This window comes from Arvicanthis niloticus, chromosome 2 (assembly GCF_011762505.2).
Source record: "Arvicanthis niloticus isolate mArvNil1 chromosome 2, mArvNil1.pat.X, whole genome shotgun sequence".
Classification (NCBI taxonomy): domain Eukaryota; kingdom Metazoa; phylum Chordata; class Mammalia; order Rodentia; family Muridae; genus Arvicanthis; species Arvicanthis niloticus.
The window spans coordinates 128017450-128037359 of record NC_047659.1 but is presented as its reverse complement, the minus strand read 5'-3'; the positions used below and the strand labels follow the sequence as shown (position 1 = coordinate 128037359).

The following is a 19910-nucleotide window of genomic DNA, read 5'->3' as shown; positions in this document are numbered from 1 at the left end:
TAGAACAAGATCCCTGAGGCTTTAAAACTGGGTCTTCACAAGACAGGACAAGTAGTTGACTCCAAGGTGCTCTATAGGAAACTTCTAGCCTTAAAGAAAACCATTTCCTGCCTCAGCTCCCCCTGGCTCTGTAACTCCGGGCTCATGAAAACATCAGACAGCAAGATTAGAATTTAACCTCTCCTCTGGCTCCCGGGCTTCACGAACACAGAGTACAAAGTCTGTGTGGGCACCATACACTGGCCTTACTTACCTGGTACTTCTAGACCAGAAAGTCTACAGTTGGCTGAGTTGTCCCATCGCAAGGGGACTTCCTTCCCAAGGGGTCAGTGGCACCTAAGCCACAAGTGAGGATCAGCTTGAAACCAAAAGAGGTTTTCTTAAAGGAAGCCATTCCAAAGGCTGGGAAGAACTCGGGGGGGGGGGGGGGGGGCGGGAGGGGGAGGAATGGTAAGTAGACGGGACTTGACAGAGTGGTCTGTTGGGATCTTGCCCACAGCATCCCAGGGACTGGGGCAGAGAAGATGGGATCTGGGTGACAGGTGGTGAGAACGTGAGTGGGAAAGGCCTTGCAAGCAGGCAGCACGCTGGAAGGAGTCACCGGTCCCTACCGCCTCCTACAAGCTGGCTCTTTGTGACATAACCGAGGGAGGAAAAGTGGAACCCCACATGCCAGCCCCTGCAGAACCACCCACCAGGGCTCCACTTCTGCACCTGGCTAGGGGACACGCCCCGCTCAAACCCTGACTGAAGGCGGGTTTGCCTAACAGGGTCATCCATGATGCTCCGATGCACCAAGAGCTTCACGTGAGGCCTCTCTCAGTTACCCTACAGCGACCATTCACCCCACTTCTTAGAGATCTGTGGTGATGGGGAACCGAGTGTAGGGCCCGCGGGCAGACAGCAAGTCGTTGGCTGAGCTGTGCCGAGCTCAGTCTGGAAGGAGAGATCCCTCCCCATGGAGGTCGTTTCTCCTCCGGTGCCTTACTAGCTGCAGGAAATGGTAAGGATAAGGCGCACAGGGAAGTCCCCTCCACCCCACCTCCGAGAGCCCCGGGCGACCGCCAGCCCCTTCCCCAGATAGCCTGGATGGAAACGGCGCCTGGCACTATCCGGCTCCGGCTCCGGCTCCTCCACAGAGGGCGATTCACAGGCCGCACCTGGCGCTCCCGGCCGCCAGGAGCTGGTGGGCGCCTCTGACAGCAAGAACAGGAGTCCTTTATGAGCAGTGTAATCACATGGGCTCCCAAGCCCCAGCTTTCCGTTCTGGGAAGCGCTGTGCAGCCCCATCTCTGTCACCCCCCCCGTCCCCTCCCCTTTAGATTCCAGGGGAGCAAAGGCTCCCAGGCCTGGCCCGTGGTGGTGGCGCCCCGCTGGCGTGCAGAGAGGGCCGGTAGTCACAGCTCACCTAGACCCGATTATCCGCCCGGGACTGGAAGCTGCATCAGCAGCATCTTCCGTAAAGCAGGAGGCAGGGCTAGGAGGGGAGCGCTGAGGAAGAGAGTCCGCATCCGCCACGGAGGCGGGTAGGAGCGCCTCCCGCTCCTCACTCCCACTCGGGGCGATCAAGGCGCTCCGCGTGACCTTGTGGGAGACCCCTCAGTCGACCTCTGGGGTAGGGCTGCGCCGTTCCTGCAAGTCTTGGGCGCTCGGGGGCGCTGCTCCCTGCTGGAGCGGATGCGCGGGACTCGCGAGGAGTGGAGCGCTCCGGTCGCGGGGACCCGCAGCTCGCGCCCAAAGCGGCGAGAGGAGAGGCCGGGAGCATCCCTTCTGGGGAACTATCACTCCGGGGGCTACCGAGACCGATCGACACGTTCTAGGGGGTGGAGATCCCGCACAGGGTCAGGTTTGTCCGCAGGGATGCCAGGACCCGGGACTTTTCCCACCCCCGGAACAGCGCTCTCAGCCCGCTACCGCTGCCTGCCCAGACCAAGCGCCGCCACGCGAGGGGGCGGCGCCCCCATGCCGGGCTCGTAGACCGCGTGCCCAGGGCGTCTGGTGTTCTGTGGTTTTTACCACCCAGCCTTGTAACCCTGGCAGACAGTAGCCCAGACAGACCACGGACCTCACACCGCCCCCCAAAATCCAGCCATCGCAGCCCTAGCCAACAACCTGCCAATGCACCCTCTACACCAGCCTCCCCATCCGAGAGCAAGACGTGGGGGACTGGGGCCCAATTCCCCGGTCCCGCACCCTCGGTACCTTTCCAGCACATCCCACCGCCACCGCCCCCCCTCCCCAATTATCTTAAGCCACCCTCCCATGGCCAAGGCACCCCTCTCCTCCAGCCAGACTGGAAGGGGCTGAGACTCCTGCCCGCGGGATCCGCAGAGTGCAGAGAGGAATGCGGCGCCGCTCAACTCACCCGCGCTCTCGAGCCCTGCCCCGGGCGGCTCCCGGCCCCGGCTCGATCCGCAGGTCCCAGAGCCGCAGCTGGTGGTGCGGCGACAGAGCCAGCTCGGCTGGGTAGTGAGCCACCGCGCCGCCTCTTGACTCCTCCCCTAAGGCGGAGCCTAAGCTGGGGGGGGGGGAAGGGGTGGGCCCGCGCATCCCCAAGGTGCTTGTCACAACGTAGCAAGAAGGTCTAGGTCTTAGCGCCCTCGGGATGAAGACCCCTTTTCTGAGCTGCAGGAATTTTGAAGCAGCTGAGACATAGCCAGGCTTCAGAATAGTTCTCCTTGACTGTGCCCCACCCCTAACCTCCAGTACAGACAGGAAGAAGCCAGGGTGGTATTTTATTCCCATTTGACAGATAGACCTAGTGAGGCCCAGAAAGGGTTAATAACCTACCTATAGTAGCACAGAATGGGGCCAGTGCTCGAAAGTCAACTTCCCACGTTAAGCTTGAGTCTTAAGGCTCTACAAACATAACGAACTTGGCCAGGCCTTATCTAGAGGACAGGACTATATAGATAGGTCTTTTAGCTGAGAAAAGGCAACAGACCATGGCCTGTGACGTGGACTCTTTCGTTCTGGAAAGAGGGGAGGTGGCGAGAAGGAGGAAGGAAGTGGTCATGCCTACGCTGATGTCTGTCACCGCTAAGGTGCAGGGGATCTAGACCCAGCTGCTTCCTTGAAGTTTCCCACTAAGAACAAGACCCAAACACCCTGGGTTTCTGTCATATAACCTAGGCAGCTGCTGGGCAGAAGGCCCTGCAGTGTGTGCCTTCCCTTGAGGGCAATGGGTTTAACTCTGTTTAATTTAATTTTGAAAATTGTTCCTTTAAATTGCTCCTCCCCCCAGGGAGAGGGGAGAAAGTCGACAAAGAGAAAAACCCCATCCCAAACATTCTCTGGAATCCGCATTCCCTGAAAGCTGACTTTAGAACAATGAGGTTCTCTTCTCCACAAAGGGCTTTGTTTCCTGCACTTTCCCAGCCTCCAGATTAGAGCCAGAGGCACCCAGGGCTAACCAGCTGGGGAAGCAGACAAGATTCACAGTTTAGATCTCAGGGGTCCTCAATAATCCTGTCTGAAACACTCACTCGGGATAGAACTCATAAAGCCAGGAGCACTGCCTAAGTGTATTGATTTCTTTTTTATTTTCTTTTAAGACAGGGTCTCACTAAGCAGCCCTGACTGGCTCAGAACTCACTATGTAGATCAGGCTGGCCTTAAACTCAGGAGATCCGGTGGCTTCTACCTCCTCAGTATTGGGATTAAAGACATGTTGGGATTAAAGGCAGGGCCACTACACTCTGCCTGATTTCCTATTTGTTGAATACACTCACAGTTACTTTTCTTGGAGGAGCAAAAAAATAAAAATAAAAATAAAAAAAAAATAAAAAAATAAAAATAAAAACCCTGAGAGTTGGGTAAGGGATAGAGGGCTTGCCTAGCAGGCTCAAAGCTCTGGGCTCAACCCCCAGTACATCTTGTGTGTACCAGTACCATGTGTGGTATCGAACACATGTAATTCCAGCCCTCAGGCATACATATGAATTTGAGGCCAGCCTGTGACACAGGAGACCTTGTCTCAAAACAACAACAAAACCCACCTCAGGTTGAGTCCTTCGAAGCCTTCCCCAAGTCTGAAGTCCCCTTTGGTATGCCTGAGGCTCCCCCTCAGTTCATTAATAATCCAGTTGTGAATGACGCTGTTTCTGGAGCAATTAAAGACAGCAGAGCAGGTGGAGAAGACTTAGAGTGAAGTTTAAAATAACCCAGGGGGCCATTGTTCTCGGCAGAATGTTTCCATCAAGAGCTGTGGGCTGAGTGGGTGAGGAAACCATCTATCTCTTCTAGGCACACACTGAACTTAGAGCGTGAGACCCAAAAATCGAAGTCTTTACTAGGGTAGGGGGCACCAAAGCTGTGTGTTGTACAGTTCACTGACATTTCTCACAGTACTAGACACTCAAAGGGAAGGCACACTGTACTCAGAAGACCCCCCCCCCCTCATTTCAATCCTACCAGGAAGCTACAGCAATCTAGACAATGTGGTAAAACTGTAAGGACAAGCATACAGACAAATGAAACGAAACTGAGACTCCAGATCAAAGGTTTTGCATCTGCAGCCAGCTTTCAAGACGACCAATGCAGCTCCACAGAGAAGGAACAGTCTTTAATAAACGGCTCCGGGGAAACTGAGCCACATGCCACAGAATGAAGCCTGACCCCTACCTCACACCACAAACAGAAATAACTTAATATAGATCAGAAAATTACCTACTTGCTTCTGGCGTTTTATTCTATATGATTTTACTCTATAGCTCAGGCTAGCCTGGAACATGCTGTCTGGCCACGGCTGGTCTTGAACTCCTGATCCTCCTCCCTGCTTTTCTAATGCTCAGGTACAGACTCCTGGCTCCCAAGCCTACCAACTTTCATCTCAGACTTCAGCCTACACATCAAGCAAAATAAATCTCTGTGGTTTAAGTTATCGGTTCAGGATATTTTGTTATGACAACCATAAGTCAATCAATAATGACCTACAGAATGAGAGGGAATATTTGTATCTCTATCTGGTAAGGGGTTGTGTCTAGAATCTATAAGGTACTCTTAGAGCTCAGTAATAAAAAGAGAACTCACTTAAAAGCAGGGTAAGGAGACACCATGTGGTACCTCATGCTTATCATCTCAGGATTTGAGAGAAGGAAGCAGAAGATCAGGAGTTCAAGGTCACCTTCCACTCAACAGTGACATATGAAGCCAGCCTGGGCTACATAAAAGCTTGTTTCAAAAAAAGAGAAAGAAAAAGAAAGAAAGAAAGAAAGAAAGAAAGAAAGGAAGGAAGAAAGGAAGAAAGGAAGGAAGGAAAAGAAAAAATGTCAGCAGACAGTCCACTCATGTGAACTGAAGAGAAACGAAAATAAGTATCTTCACTAATACTCACAAATATTCATATTATCTTTATCCATGACAGCCAACAAGAAGAAAAAGACAAAAAGCCCACCAAATGCTTGCTGTGTGAAAAATATGATCTACCTATGCAATGCAATATTATTTTAGAATCAAAACAGATAAAACAGGGGCTGGAGAGACAGCTCAGTAATTGGGAGCATTTGGTGTGCACCCGTGAGGACTAGAGTTCAGATCTCAGCATTTAGGTGACAAGCTAGGTGACCTGCAAATGCCAAAAAATAGGGCAGCTTATCACAGACACACAGACACACAGACACACATTCTAAATGTTTTTTAAATGGAAGAGATATGCAAGAGGAGAGGTTCTCAACCTGTGGGTCACGACCCCTTTGAGGTAGTATGTTAGATAGCCTGTATACCAGATAGTATAGCCTGTATATCAGTTATGTTACAGTTCATAACAGTAGCAAAGTTGCAGTTATGAAGTAGCAACAAACTAATTTTGTGGTTGGGGTCACCACAGCATGAGGAGCTGTATTAAAGGGCTGTGCACTGGGAAGGCTGAGGACCAGTGTGCTAGAGAGATAGCTCAGCAGTTAAGAACTCAATGCTCTTCCAGAAGACACAAGTTCAGTCCCAAGCCACGAACATTAAATGGCTCACAACTACCTGTATCTCCTGTTCCAATAGATCTAATACCCTCTCCTGGCCTCCAAATGCATCCACATACACATATGTAACCAACACACACACACATACACACACCTATATCCCAGCACATGACATATATGCAAGAGGATCATGTAAATTTTTTAAAAATTTAATTTTTTTAAAAGGTTGGGGGCTAAAGTGTTGGACATGCCATTACATAAAAGAAGTTTTTTTTTTTTAATTATCTCTCTTTTTTTGGTGAGTTTTTTAAAAAAATATTTATTTAATTTATTTATTTAATATATATGAATTACATTGTCCCTGTCTTCATGCACACCAGAAGAGGACATCACTACAGAGGGTTGTGACCCACTGTGTTACTCAGGGTTCTCTAGAGTCACAGAACTTATGGGTAGTCTCTATATAGAAAGAGAATGTGTTAATGACTTACAGTCTGTAGTCCAACTCCCCAACAATGGTCAGCTGTGAATGGAAGTCCAAGGACCTAGCAGGTTTTTGCTCAGTCTCGAAAGGCAAGCAGGCAAAGAAGAGCTAATCTTCCTTCTTCCAATGTCCTTCTGTAGGTCTCCAGCAGAAGGTGTGGCCCAGATTAAAGGTATGTGCCACTACCTATGGATCTGGGACTTGCTTTGTCCCAGATGACCTTGAACTCAGAGATCTCCTTGCCTTAGTGTCCTGGGATTCATAGCCACTATACCTCAAGATCTCCGTGCCAAGATCCAGGTCAGAAACTTGTATCTCCCAGCCTCAAGATCAGAATCACAGGTGAGCCTTCCAATTCTGGATTGTAGTTCATTCCAGATATAGTCAAGCTGACAACCAGGAATAGCCATTACAATCCACCCCTTATCAACTTGTCCACATGAAACAATAACAAGGTCATAAATACGCCTAACATGATATAACTATTCCTCATACAATTGCAAACGCATTTGTAAATTTACAATGGGGCAATGTCCCTTGGGAACATTCTTTTAGTATCTCAACCTAAATACCAATTGATGTTAAAGAAATTGGAAGAAAGCATAAATATCCATACAAATGTGTTCTTAATGAAATAAAACAGAAGCATCTATATTACTTTATAATCCTTGCCTCTACAACTGGTTATGTAGCCTTAGCTGGTATTTATAACTACCTTCCTCTACTATCCATTCTGTATTTTCTCTATCCTCTGCAAGCACCTCAGCAGGTCTTGGCTCTTTTCCTGAGGGAATGACCCATACCTTCACTCCTAATAAGTCTGTGTCCTTTGTCATCCTGCTTGGACTAAGCTGTTGTAGTTTCCCATTAACTTTAATCACAGGACATGGTAGTACTAAGAGACACCTTAACGGATCTCCTGCGATCCAGACATAATTCTTCTTACCTCCATTGTGGAGAGGCAATCCAATTTCTCCATGATGATATGGATCTATCAACCCTCCTAACACTGTCATTCCTTTCTTAGCCTGTTGGTTTAAGGGCATTAGAAGCCCGAAATGACCAGGGGGAAGTCTGAGCTTCCAGTCCAGTGGCATGTTTGTTGTGGCTCCTGGTAGGAGCACTCCTTCCTCTGGAACCAAAACTTTTAGGCCAGCAGAACCTAGAGTTGTGGGGACAGGAAGCAAAAGTTTTCCTAGAGGGTCACTAGGAGTGATAGTGTGTGGAACTATTCCCTTTTCCAACCCTTGATTCCTGGACCCGTGGTTCCTGGCTATGGGAGAAACTGTACTGTATATCAGACGCTGGCTCAGAGCATATACTGCCTTCTGAGGAACTCTGCCCCAGTGCTACATGCTACTGCCCCCTAATTGGTGTTGTAACTGCATCTTCAAAAGGCCATTCCATCTTTTGAAGCTGTTTCAGGATGATGGGGAACATGGTAAGACCAGTGGATTCCATGATCGTGGGCCCACAGTCGCACTTCTCTGGCTGTGAAATGAGTTCCTTGGTCAGAAGCAATACTTTGTGGAATACCATGATGATGGATAAAGCGTTCTGTAAGTCCGTGGGTGGTGGTTTTGGCAGAAGCACTTCGTGCAGAAATGTCCTTTACATGTAGGAAGTGGCCCAATGTAGTTAACCTGCCACCAAGTTGCTGGATGGTCACCTGGAGGAATGGTGCCATATCTGGGGCTCAGTGTTGGTCTTTGCTGTTGGCAGATCTGGCATTCAGCAGCAGCTGTAGCCAGGTCAGCCTGGGTGAGTGGAAGTCTGTGTTGTTGAGCCCAAGCATGACCTCCATCATGGCCACCATGGCCACTTTGTTCATGTGCCCATTGAGCAGTGACAAGGATGACTGGGGACAGAGGCTGACTGTCCACAGAACAGGTCATCTTATCCACTCGATTATGGAATTTCTCCTTAACTGAAGTGACCTTTTAGTGAGCATTTACTTGGGACACAAATATCTTCACATCCTTTGCCCATTTGGTGAGATCTATCCACATTCTTCTTCCCAAGATGTCATTCTCACCAATTTTCCAATCGTGATCTTTCCAAGTCCCTGACCATCCAGCCAATCCATGGGTTACAGCCCAGGAGTCAGTGAATAATTGTACATCTGGCCATTTCTTCTTCCACACAAACTGTAATATCGTGTGTACTGCCCGAAGTTCTGCCCACTGTGAAGACTCTTCTTCACCTGTATGTTTCTGGGTTGTCCCAGAAAGGGGTTGTAATGCTGCAGCTGTCCACTTCTGCCTGCATAACATGCAGAGCCGTCAATAAACCAGGTCCTCGTCTTCTCTTCTTCAGTCAGCCGATCATAGGAACACCCCATGAGGCTATAGGTGCATGCTTGGCAGCAGATGGCATTGTAACAGTATAAAGTATAGCATTGAGCTTCCTCGTGTAACTTGTTTGTGTCTTCAGGACCTGCTCAGGCCCCATCACGTATACACCACTCCCATTTGATGGCATAGCTGCCGTGCAAGTTCTTTATGACTTGGAGTATCTGATCACACCCAGCTCATGATGGGTAGTTCAGGTCACACGGTAACTTCATGTCCTATTGTCAAATATTCAGTTACTGGGCCACTAAGGCTCAATAACAGGCCAAGAGCTGATTTTCAAAAGGAGAACAGTTGTCTGCAGATAATAGTAGAGCTTTGCTCCGAAATCCCAAAGGTCTCTTCTGTGATTCACCTACAGGGGCCTGCCAGAGGCTCCAAACAGCATCTCTATCTACCACTGACACCCCAAGTACCATCAGGTCTGCTGGATCATATGATCCAAGTGGTAGAGCAGCCTGCACAGCAGCCTGAACCTGTTGCTTGGAATTGAACTCAGGACCTCTGGAAGAGCAACCAGTGCTCTTAATTGCTGAGCCATCTCTCTAGCCACTACCTCTTATGTTTTGATATTATAATTACATCATTTATCCCTTTCTTCTCCCCTCTTAACCGTCCGTTGTACTTCTTCTTGCTCTCTTTCAGACTTATAACCTCTTTTTTCATTAATTGTTGTTACATGAATATATATGCATATGCATAAAACAACATATACACATGCATGCACTATACATATGTACATACATACATACATACAAACATACATACATACATACAAACATACATACACATATACGTATATATTCCTAAATGCATAAATACCACCTGCTAAGTCTGTATAATGTCACTTGTATGTCTTCTTTCAGGGCTGACTCTTTATTGGATGACCAGTTGGTGGGCTCTTCCCTGGGGAAGACTCTCCCTCCCACCCTCAGCATTCCTTAGCTGCCTGTAGCTCTTTGCGTGGGGCTGGGGCCTCATGGGCTTTTCCCCATCACATTGTCATATCTATTGTTGTCTTTGTTTAGCTCCTGTTTGGTCAGCCATGTTGGGGAAACGTAGATGAGATTTTGAAAGCACAATTCTATGGAAAGAGAGAGTTGTAAGCTCACACAGCACGTGATTCTGTTTAAGACGTCCAGAAGAGAGAAACCCTGGCTAGAGACATAGTTCAGTTGTTGGAGTTCTTACCTGGCATACACCAGACCCTGGGTTTGATCCCCAGCACCCCATAAACCAGGCATGATATAATCCCAACATTTAGAAGGATCAGAAGTTCAAGGTTATCCTCAGCTACACAGTGAGTTAGATGCCAGCCTGGGATACTGGAGACTGTGACTCAAAAATTAAAAGAAATTAAAAAAACAAAACAAAAGTAAGACCCACAGGGACAGGAGAGTGGGCTGATGCCTACCCATGATGGTAGGGTGTGGCTGGGGGCAATTGGGGGACTGACAGGTAAATGGCTTTCCTTTTGGAGGCGATAAAGTGTTCCTCAATGCCGGGCAGTGGTGGCGCATGCCTTTAATTTCAACACTTGGGAGGGAGAGACAGGTGGGTCTCTGAGTTTGAGGCCAGCCTGGTCTACAGACTGAGTTCCAGGACAGCCAGGGCTACACAGAGAAACCTTTGCTTGAAAAAAAAAAAAAAAAAAAAAGAAGAAGAAAGAAAGAAAGAGAGAAAGACTGAGAGAGGGAGAGAGAGAGAGAGAGAGAGAGAGAGAGAGAGAGAGAGAGAGAGAGAGAGGTTCCTCAGTGGATTCTAGTGATGGCCACACAGCAGAGACTCACTGAAGTCACCCAGTCACATCCTTCAAATGGCTGAATTACGTGGTAGGTTGGTAGGTGAGTTATAATTATGTGGTAGGTGAGTTATATCACATTTTTTTCTCAAAGCAACTCTTGGATGCTATGCTAGGTAAACTCCAAGCCTTCCTCCTGTCCACAGGCCGGAGGATCCCAGCCATTCCACCCAAGGTCATCAGTGGGTGTTTATAAAGCATGAGAGCTCACGGCCAATGAGTGTTGTGAGAGGCTACAGAAAATGTTTGAGGACTCAAAAACAAATAAGTCGTCTCCCACATGTAAAATCTGAAAAAAAAAAAAAATGATGTTTATAAATACAGACTTAGCTTACATCATGAGCTTACAGCTGCATGACGTTAGCTCCCCTGCACAACCACCTGTCAAGTCGAAGCAGCATATGAATTATATAGTGTCGACGTTATGTAAATCACTGGTATAACTCAGTGAATTAACAGGTTATTTCAGTGTGAAGTGAGTCTTACAGGTCATAGGGTCTGAGAAAGGACTTGATTCCTGCCCCCAAAAGGGATTCATGCTCAGGCAATTTGATTCACTGGTGCTTAATGCTAACCAGAAGTAGCAGTAGGCCTGGCCTGTTTATTCACTCCCTCATCATACCTAGTCTGTTCAGTCCTGGGGGCAGCTTAACACAAGTCTGACTAGGTGGCTCTAACTCGCTATGTTGCTGACTCTGGCGATGATGCTGGCTGGTCCCAGGCCAGGCTCAAACAACCACAGGCACACAGAAAGTCCAGCTGCCACGTAGTCTGAAATGACAAAGAGGGTTGGAGAAAAGCATCCCCTGTTGGTGCCCCTGCTCTGGCAGGAGCTAGCTGGGCGGTCCTTTCCTCTTTCCCAGCCCCATTTCCTGCTCTGTAAATCTCCAATTGTACAATACTTGTGTGTGTGTGTGTGTGTGTGTGTGTGTGTGTGTGTGTGTGGTGTTTTCCCATGTCCTCATGCTTTTGAGGGAAGTGGCCTTTCCTCTACTCTATGAGCCTGCTCCCTGAGGCCATTTGCACACAGCAAGACTGTAGTTGGAGTGGAGGGATCCCTGAGTGACTAGTACCAATAGATAACCACATTCTATAAGGTTGTATGACAGGGGTGGATAAGGGTTAAGGTGGACTTCTGTTTATATTTCTCCTTAGGTTTGTTTGTTTTTCTGAAGGCTTCTGCCAGGTGTGGTAGCACACACTTGTCATCCCAGCATTCGAAGCTGAGGCAGGAGGATTACTCCAAGCTCAAGGCCAGGGGGGCTATATCACTGAGACTTTGTATAACGAAGGGGAAAAGGTCTCCCTGTGTTCCAGGTTAATCCTTGAGCTTTATCCTCTCACTCTGCACCCCAAGTGCTGTGGTTACAGATGTGTCCCCAACCTGCCAGCTTCAGGCTGCTCTGCCCAGGCCCTGCTGCAGCCTGCTGTGGACCACTGCAGTTCCAATCATCGGATGTTGTGTTTATAAGTCCATGCACAGATTTGAAAAACCTCAGACATGCTACAAATGCAATGTGACTTCAGGAGCCAGGGTTCAAGATCACTGCCTAAGTCCCCTTTCCCCACACTTGGCTGAGCTCAGAATGGTTCATGGGAGAACATTCAGTCCTGGCCTTTGTGGTCTTCCCTTCTTCTTTGGGATATGACAGATCTTAGCTACTGCCCTTGGTGCCTTGATAGCAATACCCCAGAGCTCCAAACTCCTTTAGGTGAATAATCATATACGATGCTTATTAAAATGCATCTCTTGAGGTTGAAGAGACAGCTCAATGGTTAAGAACGCTGAATGTTCTTGCTGAGGACCCAGATTCAGTTCTCAGCATGCACACTGGGGAGCTTACAACCACCTGTAACTCCAGCTCCTCAGAGGATCCAGTATCTCTCACCTCCATAGGTACCTACAGTCATGTACACAATATACACAGACACACACACATACAGATACACACACGCATGCATATACACATAACTAATTAAAAATAAAATAAATCTTTAAATGCCAGTTCCATTTTACAATAATCAATACAATAATTGATCAAGGAGGAAGAGTCAATAATAAGTGCTAAAACTATTGAATGAAGAATTATTAGATAAGGGAATATTCACTTGTTTCAACACATGACACGGGGCTGGGCATGGTGGCACATACCTGTAATCTCAGCACTTGGAGGCTTGAGGCAGAAAGATCACAAGTTCAAAACCAGTCTGGGCTACATAGAAGACCCTGGCTCAGAAAACCAAAACAAAGAAACTCATCTGTCTTAGGGTTTCTACAGCCGCTATCAAACATCATGACCAAAAAGCAAGTTGGGGAGGAAAGGGTTTATCTGGCTTATACGTCCACATTGTAGTCCATCACTGAAGGAAGTCAGGACAGGAACCCAAACAGGGCAGGAACCTGGAGGCAGGAGTTGATGCAGAGGACATAGAGAGGAACTGTTACTGGCTTGCTCCTTATGGCTTGCTTGGCCAGCTTTCTTATAGAGCCCAGGACCACCAGCCCAGAAATAGCACCACCCACAATGAGCTGGGCCCTTTCCCATCAATCACTAACTAAGAAAATGTCTCACAATTGGATCTTATGAAGACTTTTTTTCTCTTTTCAGATAACTATAGATTGTGTCAAGTTGACATAAAACCAGGCAGCATGTCACCCACAGATTATTAACTCATTTAAAAGGGGGTCACATGCACCTTCACAGTAAAAAGATGTATCTGTCTCCTTCTACAAGCCCAAATTCAGTGTCACCCAGAGGAGGACAGTGTGACATTGTTTGCTCTCTGACACAATGCACTGAGATGACCTAGCATCTTCGATGTCATTTTCTTGCCAAAAATACTTTAACCTGATTTTAATCATGAGGAAAATTTAGACAAATCTAGAATGTGGGACATTATAGAAGCCTAGAATCTCTTAAAAGTTAGTAGCCCTTTTTAAAGGTGGGAGTTATTCTAGGTTAATAGAGACGAAAGACACACAGCTCACTCTCTTGTATGTGTGCATGAGCCCATATGTATAAATGTACACATTATGATTAGATCATGGACAGGGAAGGGAAACAGCCAGGAGAGGAAGGCAGGTAGATGGGAGTTCAGGTGTCTCTGTCCAGGAGGAGATCATTAGAACTTGTTTTTATTTTAAGACATTTGTTTTTATTAATGTGTATGAGTCTCTGTCTGCATGTATGTGTATCACCTATGTCTCAGGTGCTTGAGGAGGCCAGAAGAGGGCATCAGATCCCCTGGAGCTGGAATTATAAGAGGCTATGTTTCCTGATGGTGCTGGGAATTGAACCTGGGTCCTCAGGAAGAGCAGTGAGTTCTCTTAATGCTGGGACATCATTCCAGCCCTGTTTCCTTAGATTTTTAACTTCTCTGGAGCTTTGAAATTAAAAAAATGGGGGCGGGGGTGAGGCAGATTCCTTGAAGATCTGCAGTTTATGCCCTGCAGTGGGGCCTGGGATCTGCACTTTTAAAGATGCTCAGATTACTGGCATCTGGCACAGGATGTCACCACCTCCAAAGCCATTTTGGATGTCCCCACAACAACCTGTGCCAGATGTCCAGCCCAACAGCTTCATCTCACCCTTGCCCCTCTGCTGGGCCCATGTCACCACCCTTTCTTCAAGTCCAGGTTCAAATGTCACTTTCTCAGGGAATACCTCCAAGAGCACACTCAGAGACTGAAGAGACGACTCAGTGGTTATGAGCACTGGCTGCTCTTCCAGGGGACCCGAGTTCAATTCCCAGCACTCACATGGCTGCTCACAGACATACATTCAGTCAAAACACAATAGGTGAAATAAAACTTTTAGTTAAAAAAATAATAAAGAATACAGTCACTCAGAGAGAGCCCCAGGAACTTTGCTGTAATTTTTACATCCAGTTGTGAATGTTGAATTAATGTTGTACCCTCACATTAGACCCTGTCATGGCTGAACTGTGTCCTCCCCAGCCTCCACTCCGAGGCATGTTGAAGTTCTTACCCTCAGCCCCTCCGACTATGGCTATGTGTGCAGAGAGGCTCTTTGCTATGTCTTAAGTACATATGTGTTCCCTCAAATGCCAGCTTGCTAAATACATGCGTTCCCTGGGTGGTACTACGGGGACGGAGTCTTTAGGTCATTAGGTCATGTTCTCAAAGGGCACTGTGGGAGCCTGCTCTCTCCCTCATTGTCTTTCCATCCTGACTTGTGAAATAAATGATTTTTCTCTGCCAGATCTCCTGTTGTTGTCTGTATCGTGAATTTAAGGCAGCTTGCCTCAGAAGAAGAAGTTTAAATGCAGCCAAGTAATATTTTAGAAGTTATGAGGCATAAGCTTCTTTCCTCTTGTTTTTGTTCAGTGGTCACAGCAGCTATGGCCCTCAGCTCTCCCGTTATCAACTATTGTCTCTAGATGCTTCTAGGGGAGTCTGGATGTCACCCCCTAGCAAAGAGAACCTTTTCCCCAATCCTGATGTGGGTCCTCTACAGCAGGTAGAAGCCTGAATGTTCCCACCTAAAGCAAGGGAGAGAAAGCCTTTGGAGTTCTTAACGTCTAGACTTAGGAGAGACACACACAACGCTGAGGTGGTAAGGCAGGATGTTTATCCCCAGACAGCAGGCAGGTTGAAGAGCGAGCAACTCAGCTCCTGACCATCAGGAAATGTAACTACAGCAGCCAGGATGTAAGCTCACAGCCAAGTGACAGAGATCCTGCCAGCGTTCTTGCAAATGAGGACTGTAGAACCTTGGAGCAACACTGCGTTATGTAAGAAAGTTGGATGCACAAGTCTTGTCACCCCAGCAAGCAGGCTTATGATGTAGCTCAGTGGGTAGACTGTTTGCCTAGCAAGTGCAAGGCCCTGGGTTTGATCCCCAGTGCACTGGTGGTACACGCCGCTAAAAATCCCAGTACTTAGTTGGTGGAGGTGAAAGGATTGGGTTTCAAGGTTAGCTTGGGGTACACGAAACTCTGTCTCAAAAACAATAGGAAACCTAGGAAACAGCAATGCCTGCCTAAAAATCCCCACCTGTGTAGTAGAACCAGTGTCTAAGGGTATTCATTACAGCTGTATCTGTAAGAGCAAACACACAGCAGACTAAATGGCTGCCAGCAGGGAAGTAATGGAACGCTAAACATCAGAAATGAACTGCAATGGAGCTACCTGTGGAACATGTCACGTGTGGCCAACGGGACGGAGGAAAAATAAAGCCAAGCTGGAAATGACACCCTCCGTGGGATGTCTCTGTGTCTTAGAAGCATGATCCACCCATGTGTGACAGGCATGTGTGCAGCAGAGGGCTAGGACAAGGTGGGCTGGCCATCCTCGATGATCTCTATAGATCGGCTCTGCCTCCCCCATCACTGGGGGAATAAAACTGTAAAGGTCACTGCTCTGCTGGCTTCTCACAGCGTTCAGTCCCAACAGACTAAAGGGAGGTCCCACAGAACAGCAGGAAGATAAGACGCCATGTGAGTTGGTTGTGTCCTCGACTGAAGACCCCAGACCCTGTAAGTGGTTCCCTCCAGGATGTGGCCATTTCTCGCTCCCCTTACCTCAGTTTCCCTAACCATAAAATGGGGATGATAAAATTTCTTACAGTCACTGTGTGGGATGGATTGGTGTGTCTGGAAGGTTATAAACACTGAGAAAACATTAGATTCTTCTTAATATCATGCACTCGCTATCACTGCAAAGAAGCCTTTTCTCTCTCTCAAGATAAAGATTGTGTGTGTGTGTGTGTGTGTGTGTGGGTGGGTGGGTGTGTAAGCCACAGGCCAACATCTGGTATCTTCCTTATGTATTCTACATATTATATGTCCTTTAGAAATATTTGTTTTTATTTTATGGGCATGAGTATTTGCCTGCATGTCTGTATGGTCACCACATGCATACCTGATGCCTTCAGAGGCCAGAAGAAAGCTTCAAATTCCCTAGAACAAGAGTGACAGACAGTCGTGAACTGCCCGGGGCATCTGCAAAAGCCTCAAGAGTGGGTTTTTTGGTTTGACTTTTTGTTTGTTTTGTTTTTTTTGTTTATTTGTTTTGTTGGTGGTGGTGGTTTTGTTTTTGTTTTGTTTTTGAGACAGGGGTTCTCTGTGCAGCCTGGCTGACCTGGATCAGGCTGGCCTCCAACTCACAGAGATCCAACTGCATCTGCCTCCTGAGTGCTGGGATTAAAGGCATGCACCACCACGCCAGACACAGCAGCAAGTGTTTTTAATCACTGAGCCATCTCTCCAGGCCCATGATATATTTTTTAAAACAACATTTAACCCACAACAGTGACAGAGGGCAAAAGTCTGTGAAATGAATGAGTTATTTAAGAGCTTTGGAAAAGAGCTGTTTGTGCAGCTTCTGTTGGCCACCAGGTGGCACCATCCCCTCTGTCAAGGTGGGGCGTGTTCCACGGGGATCTGGTTGGTTGTTGAGATCAGGGTTTTGCTGTGCTGCCTGGGCTAACCTTGAGCTCTCACTCCTCCTGCCTCAGCCCCAATGCTGAGATTACAGGCAGGTGTCACTCTGCTTGGCCTTTTCTCTGCTTTTATAAGACAGATCAAGACTGGTGGGAGCTGCTTTGGGAGTGCCCTGGAGGGGGGGTTACCCCTTTTATTATGCTCATGAATTCTACTGATCCAAATTTAGAAAGGGAGACCCAGGACACCCCGGCTCCGCCCCACACATCTGGACACCAGCTAGAAAGACTCAATGGCTGACCTGCAGACATCATCACCCAAGCATCAGGTGGATAACAGTGATTACTAGGGGGATGCCTACTGTCCTTCAGGGTGGCCCATTGAGATGGGTTAACACAAGTTTCCTACTGCAGAGCAGCTAGGCTCAAGGGTAGCTTTAAAACCAGAAGCCATGGCTGCGTGCCTTGGATCCCAGAACTCAGGAGGCAGAAGCAGGCGGGTTTTTGTGAGTCAGCTCAGTCTACATACAGTTCCAGGCTGGCCAGGGATAGTGAAACTTTGTCTCAAAATCGCCGTCGCCATCGCAATATCATCAGCAGCAGCATCTTTAAAAATAAAAACCAACCAACCAATAAAAAAGCACGGACTTCCAAGCATACACATAGAGCTCCTCTCGCGGTCACCATGTCACAGGATAAGGTTGGCACGACCATCTTGACTATGTCAGGCAGGCTGATTTCTCTGGTTCTGGTTGAGGTAGCAAGCCTCAGGCGCACTTTCTTCTGAGACCTTTCTCCTTGACTTGCAGACGGCACCTCCTGGTCACATCCTCACATGACCTTTCCTCTGTGCACACGTGCCATGGCATCTCTGTGTTCAAGTCCTCTCTTATAAAAACATCGGTCAGGTTGGACTAAGGCCACTCCAACCGCTTCATTTTAATTTAGTCACCACTTCGAGGCCCCTGTCCCCCAAAATAACCCCATGCTGTTGAGATCCCAGGTTCCAGCATATGAAGTGGGCATGGACCACAACTGTGCCCATTACAGTCATGGTGGATGATCATAGAGTATGGGACACCTTCATTTTAGGAAAATGCAACCTGTTCTTGTGGTCTCATCCAGAGCCAGATCATTAAGTGCATTGCCACTCTGACCTCCAAGCCTATAACCCGTAGATAAAGGGCGGTCCAGCAGGAGGCTGGCAGGCAGGGGCACTCCCCTCTTGTTCAGCCATCCTGAGCCCCTGCTCGCTGAGGATCCCCGGTGCCCGTGGCAGGCTCCACTGGCCGCTGTCATCTTACACCCCCCTGTCGCATTGGCTACGATCTCTGCCCTTACAGCCTGCTCCCCCTCTTGTGAGAAGCACTTGTTAACTCACTTCATCACACAACCTTGCGCAGTCAGTTGCGCAGACGGGAAGACCAACAGTGAGGATATGGAGGTCCCTGGCCACAGAACTGGTGAGCAGCAGAGAGAAGACTTGAACCCAGTTCCACCTGATCCCTGGGCCTGAGCTCTTGCTACTGAGTCTGGGAACACTGGCAGAAGAAGGTAGCCCCTTCTTCTGTGTTCTCCTCCCTGATCAGTCCTCTCACCAAAGCCTAGGCTCTTCAATAGCTCAGTCTGCACTGGATCTTTGCATGTGGTTGGCCTCCCTCACGAAGTCTCCCCACCCCCAACCCCACCCCAGACCCGGGCTTATAGACAGAAGGTGAACCAGGCCTGCCTTGTTCTTCACCCCACATCTCCACAATATCCACAGGGCTAAGCTTCCTCACTGTGCCCCTACACTGGCTTTGAGCACATCCATGGGACTTGCTCTGGCCAAAGGGTCATCAGCCAAGAGAATACAGGCAGGAGATTAAAGGACACTGATATTGTGCCTGGCCTTCTTGGAACACTACCACCTCATGCATAAAACCAGGGTAGAGAGGCTGGGGAAGTGGCTCAGTCAAGTGAAGTGATTGCCACCAAGCCTGAAGACCTTAGTATGGATCCCCAGCAGCTGCACAAAGGCCAAGAGTGTACCTGTCGTCCCAACAGAGAAGAACCAGATATCAGGCAGATCCCTGGGGCTCACTGGCCAGCCAGTGCAGCTAAATTGGTGCACCTGAGGTTCAGTGAGAGACCCTGTCTCAAAAACTAAGGGTGGGGTGACTGAGGAAAACAAACACTTGAGGTTCATCTCTGGACAACCTGCACGTGCACATGCACACACAACAACGAAGCAAAGCAGACAAACTACCGTACAGCGCTGAGAAATTAGTTCACAAATAAAGGCTCTTGGTGCCAAGCCTGACAACTTGAGCTGAATCCTGGACTCCACATAATGGAAACAGAGAATTGGTTCCTGAAAGTTGTCCTCTGATCTGTCATGGCGTACACACACACACACACACACACACACACACACACACACACACACACACATGCTCACACACACTATAGATTTAAAAAAGGAAAGCCTAGAGAAGATTTTTAATTTTTTGAGACCAAGGCTCACTATATAGTCCTGGCTGGCCTGGAACTCACTATGTAGACCAGGCTGGCCTCAAACTAACAAAGATCCACCTGCCTCTGCCCCCTGAGTGTTGCGATTAACCTGCATAACCTGCCCAGCTAGAGTGAACTAAATGATGGAAAAATCAACAGGGAACGGTGGGGGCATGGCTGTAATGTTGTAATGTCAGCCCAAGGGAGGCAAGGTAGCCATAGGCCCATAGCCAGCCTGGTCTCCAGAGCAGATATGAGACCAGCCAGAGCTTTACAGGGAGAAGAGACTCTCCCAGACTATCCCTCATCACAGGAACCTTAGCCGAGACTCCAGACATGAGTGAGGCCGGCTGGGCCACCTGCCCCAGTAGGTCGCTCTGACTGTATACATGGCAGAGACTCTGACATGTCCAGCTGGCCCTCCCAGTGAGACCCAGCAGCTCCCTGGGATATTGAACA

General features: G+C 48.2%; 1 protein-coding gene across 2 annotated transcripts in view; it reads right to left on the bottom strand.

Moving 5' to 3' along the window:
* The window catches only part of Ppp1r16b (protein phosphatase 1 regulatory subunit 16B), a 96033-nt gene extending 93541 nt beyond the window's left edge, over positions 1-2492 (bottom strand). Inside the window, exon 1 of one of the 2 annotated variants that reach the window (XM_034496472.2) lies at positions 2366-2492. The gene's annotated coding sequence lies outside the window, so the exon portion shown is untranslated. Of the gene's footprint in view, positions 1-1408; positions 1533-2365 lie in introns of those variants that run through there. The other variant, XM_076930156.1, reaches the window with a different exon arrangement.
* Positions 2493-19910: the final 17418 nt, after the last annotated feature.